Source organism: Morus notabilis, unplaced genomic scaffold, assembly GCF_000414095.1.
Source record: "Morus notabilis unplaced genomic scaffold, ASM41409v2 Scaffold193, whole genome shotgun sequence".
Classification (NCBI taxonomy): domain Eukaryota; kingdom Viridiplantae; phylum Streptophyta; class Magnoliopsida; order Rosales; family Moraceae; genus Morus; species Morus notabilis.
In genome coordinates this window covers 258,106-272,350 of record NW_010357324.1, presented here as the reverse complement: position 1 = coordinate 272,350, position 14,245 = coordinate 258,106, and the positions used below count along the sequence as shown (strand labels likewise).

The following is a 14,245-nucleotide window of genomic DNA, read 5'->3' as shown; positions in this document are numbered from 1 at the left end:
TCAGAAATAACAAAATCATTTTTCATATTTTATTATAAAAAAAAAATGTTAGAGACGTCAATTCTAATCCCAATATTTTTTACCAACTTTGAGTTGTTATATCAGAAATAACAAAATCATTTTTCATATTTTATTATAAAAAAAAAAATGTTAGAGACGTCAATTCTAATCCCAATATTTTTTACCAACTTTGAGTTGTTTTTATTTTTTTTTAGTAAATATTATAACATCAGTTACTAACAAGAGATTACATTTACTAATAAGAATATATATGACGACCAAAAATTAATATTAAAGTTGAGATTAAAATTGGTGCCCGTAACACACGATGCATCTTATAAGTACTTTTTTGAACCTCTAATTGACCAGCATTTTTTTGTTATTTAAAAAAAGAGCTTAATTAAGTTATCGATCTTAAGAGTCAGCAGTTAATTTAAGTAATTGGTTCACCGTTTTGGATGAGTAGTGGACCATTTCTTTCCGATTAGCAAGCAAAACAAATATATTAAGGAAAAAAAGAGAATACAGTTCTTTTTTATTTTTCAACTAAGAGATCACAATTGACGTCAAGAATTCGTAGTATTTTATGAATAATTACCCTCTCCGCAATTCCTTTGTATGTTTAACGTGGTTAACAGTGATAGCGAATTCATGAAAAAAAAAAAAAAAAATCTGTAGATGAAAGAGTTCTAAAATATTAAAACATGAATGCGACAAACTCATAGAATACACACATGAAAAAATTTGACACGTAGTATATTTTATAAGATAAGATCATAACTTAATAGCTATATTTGACAATTTATTAATTCTGCACTTTAAATTAATATGCGTGCCGGATCTTGTGAGGATGCGCACCCATCTATATATAGACACACAGACACACACACACATATATATATATATATATATATGTATATATATATGTATATATATATATATGTATATATATAATATGTTTTCTCTACAAGCAATACATATATGATGGAAAGAAAATAAGAGTTTGGTACGGTATATAGACGTGTTCCGCTAGCTTTTCAAACCATATGTTCATATTAAATATGTTTGACGGAATACAATTGTTTTGTACTTTTTCTTGCTAATCAATTTGGTTTAACTTACGTTTCCAAGTTTTAAGCATGTTAGACGAAATTTCCACTAAAAAAACAAAAAGATGTGTTAGACGAAACGTGTTAACATGACTAATCTGATCATTATAATGGCAATGCCGGGGTTTTTTTTTCCACCTCTATATTTGCGCCGAAAGTATCCATATTTCAAGGATACTCAAGGGAAAAAGAAAATATCTTTATCCCCTTGTATATATCAAGGATTTGGACTTATTATCGGAAAAATATGGATAGAGTTGTGTCGATGGGTGTTTCAGTCATGTACATTCTTTCAAAAGATAGTTATTTTAGTTAAGAAAATCATATGATTAAAGGTCCGTTTACTTTGTTAATTCGAGTATTTAATTTGATTTGAGATGTGACTTTATATGAGAGCATTTTACTATAGTAAAAAAATTAGATGTGATTATTTCTAAGAGCATTTTACTGTAATAAAACTCGAATAGGTAAAATAAACGAAGCCTAAATATTTCTTCTCTGACGTTTCACTTGTCTTGAAAGAAAATTATAATATACCAAACATTATTTTAGTAAAGAAAACTTGGTTTCAAATTGTTAGAATTTGTCATATAAAATTTTAGACCTAAATTGTAATAATATGTCTATCCCTTGCGCTTTCTTTGTTTTTGGTTTTTTTTTTTTTTTTTGTTTTTTGTTTTTTTTAAAGAGGAATTGCAAAGCCAAAATAACAAATTAATATTGACGGAGATAAGTTACAATTGCAAAAAAAAAAAAAAAAAAAAAATACAAAAAAAAATACAAAAAATTTAGATTAGAATTCTAGCCTTAAATTTCTTGACTATTTGTTCCCTAATTACCATAAAATTGAGGGTGGTATGCTAACCTTAAATTTTACAAAAAAACGGTTTTATTATAACGTGTAAATATTCTCTTGTAAAATTTTAAGTAAGCTACATCACTACTTCCATTTAATTTCAAGAGTGGATTGTCAATTTTATGACCAACACTGTAAAAAATATTTCATGAGCCATTCAAATAAAAAAGGATTATTCTCCGTTTTGTCCCCTCAAACTGTAAGGACATTTCCACTTATATCATTAAATTTTAAAAACTCTCATTTTATCTATCAAATTATGAATTAGTCTTACTTAATCTTCTTTATTAGAGCTCTCATTAAAAAGAGACGAAAAAAGAAAGTTAACTATTCATATGGTCTTATCATCAAAATTTCTATAAAAAAGAAATGGAAAATACCGAATGACTATATTTAGCACTTTCATTTTTATCTATTTTTAACAAAATTTCTAGTAGTTGGAATTAAGTGAGAAAAATTTAAAACTTAGGGAATGAATTAGGAGTTTTAAAAATTAATAAGGTAAAGTAAGAATGATTATAAAATTTAGAGGGAAAATTGAGATTGGTACAAAAAAAAAAAAAAAGAATTGAACTGCCATTCCTTAAAAAGTTCTTAGGACAATAGTACAAGAAAAAAAAAAAAAAGAACAATGAGATGGAGAACGCGGACCTAGTCAAAATATGAGGGATATTTTTTAAAACCTTGAACGGATAGAGCTTTGAATATGCGTCGGGCCAAATGGGCATAAGTTTCATTCTGGGTAGGTTGGCTTGGCACTATTAAGTCTGTCGGAATGGTGTGTTAAAAATATGAGATATAATAAAAATATTATTATTTATTTAATAAAAGAGAAATGTTGTTATTGTATTTACATGTATTTAGTATACTTCATAAATATTATTAAAAATTTTACGATTATTTATGTGACCTAAAATATTGTATATAAGTGTTATATACTAGAGAATAATATTTCGGATAAGAATCAAAATGAGTCTATAATGAAGTTAATTAAAGTTTAAAATATTTAATTAAAATATTATTACTACATGCTATTCTCATTAAAAATAGAACGAGCTTATCCATGTCATTGATATAAAGAGATATTGTGAGATTATGTAGGACTGTGACAGGACACAATATGAATTTCAATAATTTTCGTTAAATATAGAAATTCGAATTGAGTCCACCGGTAGCCATATATAAGATAATCTTAACCCTGAATTATCAGCAGACTCCTACTCAAATGCTAACATATCAATCAATAGCATCAAATGTCAAATTTGCTATGACAAATCTAACACAAATAATGACATTACATTGGAGAATGATATTCCTACTCAAATGCTAAATTAATTTAGCATTGGCATACGAATTTAGCATTGCAATATAGATGATATGATAGCTCGGTGCAAACATTATCAAAACGTGCTAGTTATCTTTGATATCAGCTACTCCCTCTCGTGATTTAATAAAATAAAATAAATAAATAAAAGGAAGAAAACTAGGAGAACTTCTTAATTAATTTGTTAATTAAAATTTTTTTTTTTTTTTGTTCATTTGTACTTCAGATGCCACCCCATCTCAACCTTCCAAAGTCGTAACAACGGGGAGAGCCCGGTAGTAATAGCATGGTCGATTTCTACTCTTCATATTCTACCAGAAGATTTTTTTAATGGCATAAATAATAGGATAATGAAAAACAATGGTTATTCTTGTAATTTTTTATATAAATTTTGATTGAACGAACTATAGTTATAATTTTTCTTATCGAATAGGGTATATATGTAGTTAACTAATTTATTTAAAAAAAAAAACATTTAAGATAAAAATTGATGCTTCACAATTTAAGTAAGAATTAGCTTTACTTTTGATACTTTTAGAATATGCAGTTGTCTCACTTTCTAACACCAAGATAATAGGTTATCACAGTTTTTTAAGAGAGATAAGATGGTTTGGAAAAAGAAAAAACATTTAAATATATATATATATATAATTAGATAAGAAATAAAAAATCAAATCGTGTTGTCCAGTTTAAATTTGATTTTCTTTATCTTTTGAAATATATATATTTTTAGATCTGCTTATTTTGGTTTCATCATTTTATTTCTCTTAAAACCGTAAATTATCATTCACACATCACATTTTGATTGAAAATAGAAAATTATTATCAGAGAGACCAAAAGTGTTCATTTCACATACATCAAGAAAGACGATGAACCTTTAAAAATGAATTCCAGAAAGGCATATCGGTTAAAATAATAAGTAAGCCAAATGATGCTCTAGAGAAAATACCGTGTATTGGGTTATATATATTTTTTTAAAGAAAATACATTTTACCACTATCTTTCTTTTGTAAGATATGTTTAAAATCCTGCATATATATACTTCATACCAGCATATATCTAAGAAAAGAAAAGAAAATTAATCTTATATATATGGTTACATTATAACATTCTATGCATCATATACATATATATGTATGCACACTAATTAGCTATAACATAAAATTTATTTATATTATATAAATAAATTACTTAATAAAATGTAAATCATTTGACGTATAATAAGTTTTTTGATAATATTAGATAGGTTATTTCACTTATTCATGATACAATAAAAAAGTAAGGTAAACATATCTCAAAAAAAAAAAAAAAAAACACTTTAATATTTTCTAGTTTCTGTTACCAAAAAACCTATTTGGTAATTATATGTTGTCTTAGGCTATCAATTGTTTTGGTCTCTGAACATATTGTTTTGAGACCACAATTATGTTAGCAGAAACGTACTTTCTTTGTTGCCAAATTATTTTTTGTCACGAAAGACCTTGGCGTGAAACCAGTTTTGGTTGGTGCCATATTTTCTGATATTAAATGCTTTTGATAGTGGAAAATGTGATTTTGAGACCAAATTTTGGCAGGAGAAACATACATATTTGCTATCAAATTCTATTTGATAGCTAAAAAGTCTTGGAGATTTGGCTCTACGAAATATTTTTTTTGATAACAGAATTATCACGATTTATGGCAACTAATAAAATTTAATTCTTATCACGATTTATTGAATTTTTGTATTTGATGAGTAACGACGACGGCGGATCTACTGGGCCAGTGGGGGCCGATCTTCACCGTCTATTATAGAGTTTGTAGTTTTCTAGCATGCGCCCCCTCTGATTAGTGGCTAATGGGCATGCTAAAGTATTTGGGCTACTGGTGGGCTTGTAGAGAATGTCTTTGGGAAAAAGAGAGAAATAAGTCAAGATTTGAGATAAATTAAAATTAATAGGTCAATAGTTTATATAAGTTAATAAATAGACTAAATTACTGTTTTCGTCTATAACTTGTCTGGTTATGAACCATAACTTGACAAGTTATTGTCTATAATTCACGGTTTTTGTCCATAACTTGTCTAGCTATGAACCATAACTTGACAAGTTTGTCCATAACTTATCTAGTTATGAACCATAACTTAACAAGTTATGACTTATTAATTTCTATAACTAAAAATTAGCCTATATTCTTTCTTAAGCTTTTCATACTGACCTATTTTCTACTATTTCTCAATGTCTTTTACATGTTTTCAATTTTAATTGAATATGGGTGTCAATTTTAATTGAATATGGATGTGTAAACCAACCAAACTATTTATTTTAGGTGAGCTGTAAACAAGATCAATTACAAATTAATTTAGAAAATTTCAAATCAAATCAAACAAATTAAGGGATTTGATCTAATCCAAACTAAACCGATTTTAATCGGTTTGATTTGATTTTTCTAATTGATTTAAACTAATATTTTACAATCTCTTCTCAAATGTTAACCATAATTGGTACTAATATTTTATGTGTTCTTTTGTCTCTTTCTCTCTTTCTTCTAAAGACAAAAGGAAACCAAAGTAATTAAATTATAGACATATTTATGTAATATTAGGTGTGACTCATGATTGAATGTGATATTCAGCTTTTCTAAATATAGGAAAGAAAACGAATATAGGTAAAATAGAGGCACTTATTATTACAGAAACTATAACAAAGAGGCAAGACTTTAGAGAAAATCACGATCATAACCCAAAGGAGTGGAGAATGAGAGGAGAGGAGCAGAGAGAGCTTGAGGGTGAACCACGAAGGCAGTGTTAGTACTGTATATATAGGTTATGATAGAAACTTCTAGAATTATGATCATTTTATTTTGGAATAAAAGAATCTTTTAAATAAAAATAGGTTATAGATATATGAAATAGATACAATTTTAAGAAAATTATATAGATAGAAATTGGTTTGGTTTTTTTAGAGATAAAACCACAAACCAAACCAATTTGATTGGTTTTTTAAAATTTTAAACCAAATCAAATCGATTATTAATTGGTTTGGTGTGATTTTTTTTTGGTTTGCTTTGGTTTGGTTAGTTTGAATGGTTTGTTGCACACCTAATTGAACTTTTGAATTCTCTTTTTTCTGTGTCTCTCCCGATTCAACAGACCTTTTGTATTTTTTTCTTTTCTTTTTCAATGTCGTCTTCTTTTCTTTTCTTCTTATATTCAGAGTTGTAATGGTTGTGCCTGTAAGCAGTTCAAGGGAGAGGTTTGATCACTCCACACATTGGTGAGGTGATGATTGCTATTATGGAACACGTGAGTGATCGCTTGTTCGAGGGATCATAAGGCCGTTTGACGGAGTTTTTGCTTTTGTTTTTAGTTAATAAAAAGAGAGAAGTGAAAACTATAACTTTTTAATAAGTGTTTAGAATAAAATAGTGTAATGAGTCAAAATAATTTTTAAATTTTCTAATAAGCAATGAAAGTATTGAAATAAATTTATTGTGTCCTAATAAAACTTGGTAAGAGTTGTAAAATATGTTTAAAAACACTTTTTTAGTCTCCACATTTTATGATTTTAACTGAAAACTCTTCTGAAAAGCAGAAGCATTTCTGATAGATTATTTAAACACTTTTAAATATGGCTTTTGAAACTAAGAAATCAAAAGTAATTTTTAGAAAGCTTTTCCAAACAGGCGACAATAAAGATGCTTGAATTTGTTTTCTTCCAAATATTGTGAGGCCATTATTGGTGATCTTCTGTGCAATATTTCTTTAATTTAGTGTGGAATGAATTTTTTTTTCTCTTAAAGGAACTTCTATGTACTTCTATGAATTTTTTATTCACTAATCAGCTACATACTCACGTGGCTAGTTAGGAAAAAGTGAAAAAAAAGGAACACCCGTTTTTAAGCATTTTGAAGTAAACATGCAACTAAGACAGGTAGTATATAGTAAGTTGTGCTTGGTGATATTCTCTAAGTTACTTGAAATGCAAAAAGCTTTCTAATTTCAAAACATCACACGTTCTATTTTGCACCTTTAATTTAATTAATGATCTTTAAGGCTTTCTCATTTCTTTATGTTCACTTTCAAAAAAAATTTTCACAAAGGGAGCGTTTAGTAGATGGATCTATAATCATGACAAAATCAGTGGTTGTTTACAGTCATTCTAAATCATGATTCAGAATCAGTGTTTGGTTTGGATGATTTTGAATAATGATTCAGAATCTAATGTCATATTTTAAACTAGAATCACTCGTGATTTTAAAATCATCCCCCTCTTGATTTAAGGTGATTCAAACCCTTGATTTTGAATCATGGTTTCAGAATTACGATTTAAACCTAAAATCATGAATTATAGTTATGCTTCTAGAATCATAATTAGATCACCCTGATTTGAATCATCGTACCAAACGAACCCTAAAAGAATATCAACTTTCTACAATCAGACTTTTTGTAACCACAAAAACTTTGGTAGTAGAATACAGCTATTAGCGACCAAAATATTAGTCGCCAAAACATGTAGGACATGGTGAACTTTCTGCAACCAACCAAAATTGGTTGTAGAAAAAGGGGAATCATGACTAAAGCAAATTTGGTGCCGATAGTTACCAAAGTCATAGTTTCCGAAAGATTAGTCATTGTTAAATTGTATAATAACTTCTTAAGAACTTCAAATGTGTGCAGGTACTTTTGTGGAAGTTGCAGCGCATGGAAAAAAGCAACTGAAGCTCTTGAATCATGGAGAAACTTATCTTTTGTTTGGTTAGTGTATTCGTGCTATGATTTGAATTATGATTCGTGGTTCGCTATAATATTTTTTTTCAAAAAAAACACATAAATTGAGAATAATTCTGAATCATGATTCTGAATTCATGAACCAAACGTCCACTTATATACTGGGTGCTCCAAAACTTTTGATCAAGGTTTTTCCGGTACCTAAAATTGAATGGGCAGGTAATCATAGAATTTGGTGCCAAGAGACGGATCTTAAAGCTGAGTTATCTTACGGAGAAAAATTCCTTTTAGGTCTCCGAGGAAGTCCCATATCAGTCAAGGGAAAGATCTACGTTTCATCTTCGTTGAAGTGTAGTTTTAAAATAGAAGGTCATTGGGATAAGTAAGCCATTGATCCCAAATGGGAAGCACTCTTTTCTTCATTTATATGATTTTATCATGAAAATCCAATTGCATTGTTGTGATCATTAGGGGGAAAAAAAAAAAAAAAAACAACTTTCATTACCTAAATAACTTGTGTTGAACATATGATGAAAAAAAAAAAAAAAAAAAATCTATTTTCTGAAAGAGCAGCAAGATGTTCTTTTTGTCATAAATCATTTAAGTGTTTTACATCTTAAAAGGTTTGCATGTTACAGCTTGCATTGACAGTTTTACTATTTATGTCTCATTTTGTTTGTAATGCAGGATTGTCACACTTAAGGACCTTACCAACGGTGAAGTCAAAGTTATATACAATGCAAAAGAAGTCATTGCAGAACTTAGGACTCCGATTGTTAAGGATCCTAAGGTAAATCATTGTGTTTTTTTGCTTCATCTCGCTACTATGTTTTCAATTACCTATATTGAAAATATATATCTTGTGGACATGCATCTACTACACTTTCATTTTCTTCAAATTAAATAGAGTGTTCATTTTGTTTTTTCTTTTTTTTTTTTATATATTTTTTTAATTTCTTGTACAAGATCAAAATATCACCGCCACACCATATATACACAACTTCAATATTTACACCTTGTTCTTTTGGTTCTTCTAGCTTTTGGGTCTTTAGGCTTTTGTTTTGAGCTTTTGCTTTGGTTTGTTATTTCTTTTAACTTTTTAATTGAGAGTAGGAATTATGGTAGGTGCCAACCTAGTTAGGATGTCTTAACTTTCATTAATATTAGGTTCACGTTTTCTTCATTCACTTTAAAAACAGTTACGCCTATTATTGATGGCAGAATTTCATCTAATAAGCAAGGACTCGAATCAAACCTCACCATGCAATAATCACCCATGTAGAAGAAAAATATAATGCTTAATTTAAAATAAATGAACAAGAATTTTAGTGGTTCAGTCTAAATTACACCAATTGTTAAGAATCTTAATACAATTAGAATGTTAAATTTGTCCCTTAATTTTGTATTGCAATTAGAAGTCCATCCACTTCATAATATTGCACAGTGGTTTCATTTTCAGCTCCTCAAGTCAACCATTTGTTTGAATTTCTTGTAATAATTTCTTGTTATTTTCTAATTTTATTTTCTTTTCTAATAGAGCTGGGGTAACAACCTAGTTATGGTTAGCTTTCCTTAATATTAGATGTATGAGCTCGCATGATTTTGCTATTGTCCTTCATTCTAAAATACCTCATATCACTGAGAGATGGTGTCATCACTTATAAACCATCACATATAACCTTCTCCAAGTGATGTGAGACTGCAAAACCTTCCCCAGATGATGTAAGATTGCACAGTTTATATTGTATCGGCCCTTTTACCTTAAGAAATTGGTATACGTGTGAGTGTGTTTACATGTGTATCTCCTTGGTTCTCCCTTGCATTGTAACAACATTTTTTTCCCAATTTGATAGGGAGTGTGGCCAAGTGAATCAGCTTTGGTGTGGGCTGAAGTTAGCCAAGGAATACTAAACAAAGACTGGGGAAAAGCAAGAGAAGCAAAGAAAGCTGTTGAGGAAAATCAAAGGCAGCTCTTAAGAGACAGAAAATCAAGAAATGAAACATGGGTTCCTAAGCATTTTATTGTATCTTATAACAAGGACATGAATACGTAGTGACAACCAAATTGAAACTTGGGATTCAAAAGTGGATTTTCTGATTGGAATTTCTCAAGTTGTTCTTGACTTGCATTTTAACTTTTGGACTCGTGGTGAAATTTTTTCTACAAAATAAAAAAATAATAATAATTATCCCGCATTGTTAATGATAAGGGCGTGCTTTTGTTCTTTTAAGTACTCCTCAACATCTCCAAAAATTTACATTTTCTTATTTTCCTTGAAACCTCAATTGCAACTTCATGTTTCGATGCTACAATGTATTTCAACTGATGTAGTGGGAGCTTAGATTAGCCTTAGCCTAAAAACATAGTAAAGTAAAGCGATAGATTTATTAGTTTGTTGATTCACAAAAATTATATATCAAGAAAACAACTTCAAAATTTGTTGATTCACATAGATCTAATATCAAGAATTCAAAGAGAAATATGCGAGTTAAAATTTCAATTTCATTCAACAATATGTCTCATTTTCATTACAAAATAGTGCACCTATTTACAGGATAAAATACAAACAGAAAACTGGAAGACGGTCTATACACAATAAAAATGCAAAATTTTTTGAAAAAGGAAAATTTTGAACGATAATGGGAAATGAAACCTATCTGACCCAAGAACTAAAGAAGTGCAACTGAGAATGCAGAATTCCTATGTAAACAACAATTACCAAGACAAAATTACCAAGAAGAGGAAAAAAAGCACCATTTTTTAGTATTAACGGTGGAATTTGGCCCTCAAAATATCGTACATATTGAAAAAGTGACGACTATTAATTTTTGGTCCATTTTCATCCCAAAAACGTATATTTTTTGCCCAAATCAGACAACATCACCAAACCTCCTTATTAAAACGTATATTTGGTTTTGATACGATCCTATCTGCGCTGCATCATCACTTGAGTACTTGACATCAAATTGGAGTGCAAGGAACTTAGAATAAATATGTAGGAAGTTCCGTTAGTGATAAATTAGGATGGGAAATTTAAAGATAACATTGTTTTAATTATTTTATCAATTTTAAATTTATTCTTTATGCCACTAATATTTTGATAGGATATTTTTCATATTTTATCAGTGTATTTTTTTTTTTTTTTTTGCCGGGTATTTTTTTTATTCTACCTGAATACAACTATCAAAATTTTTTTTTTAATGACGTCATAAATAGTAGGGTTGTTCATTAGTCTATGGCCGACGATTTTTGTCGGTTCGGTTACCGACGAACATTGTCGGTTCTTGGAAAAATGAAAACCAAAGCTGATCAAGAGAAACATAGAAACTGACGGTTTGGTTACCGAAAATCATCAGTTTGGCTCGGTTCGGTCAACGACGCAGCTTGGACGACGTTTATGGAGAGAGGACTGAGGAGAACGGTCGGCCACGGTGATTCGGCGAAGAAGAAGAAGGCAGTGGAGAGGTGAGGAGAGACGCTGACGGCTTTACAGTGGAAGGACGGCCACAAGGAGGAGGAGGGACCAGCGAAGGGGTCGTGGACAGTGGCGAGGAGCAGAGGCGAGGGGCGGAGGACGATGAGCAGCTAGGTCGCAGAGAGGCTTTTTTTTTTTTTTTTTTCCTTCTGGTCTTTTCGATTTTGAATGGGAAGAGGCAAAATGGGAAAATGGAGGATAGGAAGCAAACCCTAGTGGGCTGGGATGGGCCTAGTCTTGAGTTGGGCTAGGAAAATATTCTTTTAACGGAAATAGTAAAAATATGCCAATACGAAAAGCTTAAGAAAGTATACAGGTCAATTTTTAGTTATAAAAATTAATAGGTCATAACTTATCAAGTTATGGGTCATAATCAGATAAATTCTGGACAAACATATCAAGTTATAGTTCATAGTCAGACAAGTTATGAACAAAAATCGTGATTTATGGATAATAACTTGTCAAGTTATAGTTCATAACCAGACAAGTTATGGACAAAAACAGTAATTTGGCCTATTTATTAACTTATGTAAACTATTGAATTATTAATTTTAATTCATCTCAAGTCTTGGTCTATTTTTCTCTTTCTTCCTTTTTTTAATTTCTTTTAAGTAAACTAGTGGAGTCGGTTCGGTTAACCGATCGACTCCAAAGACCTAAAACCGCCAATTGAACCAAGCAATTGTTCTCAGTTCGGTAAACCGACCTCCAGCAGTCGATGCTAACCTTGCACCTACTTCTTTGGTCAGTTTCAGCCAATTGTTGTCGGTGCCGCTCAGTTATCGGTTTTTTTTACAGCCCTAATAAATAGTAGAATGATGAAAAATAACCGTTATTTTTATAATTTTATAATTTTCTCAATTAGAATTGTTCTCCATAAACTAGATTATTTCAAATAGTAACTAGCAATATTTTTTTTTTTTGATAAATTTTAGTGGCATTTTAATTCTGTGGATTGAATATTTTGGAAGGTGCTAATCTAGTTATAATATTCTAAAAATTTCTGATGCTAATTATTACCTCTAATCATTCATTTAAAAAAAAATCCTTAAGTGTTATTTTTTTTTAAAAAAATTCCAATGCTATACTCTCATATAGAGTAATAATCATAAGCCGAATGCAATGCAAGTTCGATATCTTTCATGGTATTCTTCTCTAATTCGATCTCTATAAATCTTTACTCTCTCAACTTTCTAATTTTTTTTGCGTCCTATATCACCTCATTAAAGTGGGCTTTTGATTACACTCTTTTTTTCTTTTCTTGTCACCTCAAAATCACCTCTCATTCTTGTCTATTAATTTCAAACTCGAATCAGCAAAACGCACGAGACTTTAATTTTCCATTCGGTTGTCATACTCAAACAATAATCAGTTACAAGTTCGACCGAGAGGTATGGTGACATCCAATTGCAGGTGCACGTGTGTCATTCAATTGCAAGTGTACGTGTATTTATATATACAAACATAAAGTCATAATTTTTTTTTTTAAAGGGGCTATAATTGAATTAAATTATAATTTAAACTATAGTTAAAAGTAAAAGTTAAAGAGTGTCTAGCCATAAAAAAAAATTAAAAAGTATACAGCATGAAATTTAGGATTAGAAAAATTTAGGAGAGACAAATTAATAAATTTTAGATCAAGCTTAAAGGAATAAGTAAAAGTGTAAAACCTTTTAAAATATTCAGCATAAAATTTAGAATTATGTAATGTTAGGAAGAGGGGAGGGGGCAAAAAAAAAAAATAATAAATAATAAATAAATAATGCAGCCCTTTGGATATTGGATAGCTCCGTCGCTGTACATATTAATGACTAAAAAAAATTACTGAAATTATCCTTAAAAATACACGTGTCTAGATTTTTATTCTTATTTTTTATTAATGCACATTGAATTAATATAGTATTTGATTAAAAGGATATTAATCAAGATTAGGAGATAAAAATTAAGACCCATACAATTTAAGGAGGTATTTGTCTCCTTTTTTTAATTTAAAGAGGTATTTGTCTCTTTTTTTCTAATGTTAATTTTCTTTGAACTGCTTGGATTTTTTGTTTTGAAGGGGCAGGATTTAGATTACATAATGCCTTTAAACGTTTTAGGGATTGATTTTCTAGTACATGTTTCTTTTTTATGTATATAATTAGCAAAGACCATTCTATATGTACTTTGCTAGAATTACAAAGCTATAGGCAACTGTAATTTTTGGAAAGTGAAATTTACGTTTTTATAACATGTGTTTTAGGTTTTTTTTAAAAACTAAAGTCTCTGTTTTTTATCTCGTAAAATGTGGATTTGGCTATTGTGTCATATTGTTCTTCACTCTATTCATGTCTCTCTAATAATATTATAACACATCAATTAAGATGCTAAGGTCAATGAAAATATAATGTCACAATAATAAAAAGTTATGTCGATTATGATATTTTAATTGATTTGACATGATATTATTCGAGGGACACGAAAAAGAATAGAAAAAATGAGTTGAATCACAAATATATACCTTCATATTAGATTTTATATACAAATCTATACATTATCTCAAAACAATTAAATTTGACCATTAAATTGATCAAACTATCCAAAAGAAAGAGCAAAAGCAAAAAAACAAAAACAAAACAAAACAACAACCATTAAATTGATCAAACTATCCAAAAGAAGGAGAAAAAACAAAACAAAACAAAACAATACTTTCAAAAACTAGGGAAAAACAATAAAAAACAAAAAAAAAATTACCATGCTCAAATAAGATATTCTTGACACCAGCCCGACGA

General features: G+C 29.3%; 1 pseudogene; it reads left to right on the top strand.

Annotated features, from left to right (window-relative positions):
• Nucleotides 1-7,789: 7,789 nt before the first annotated feature.
• The window catches only part of LOC21399879, a 6,604-nt pseudogene continuing 148 nt past the window's right edge, over nt 7,790-14,245 (top strand).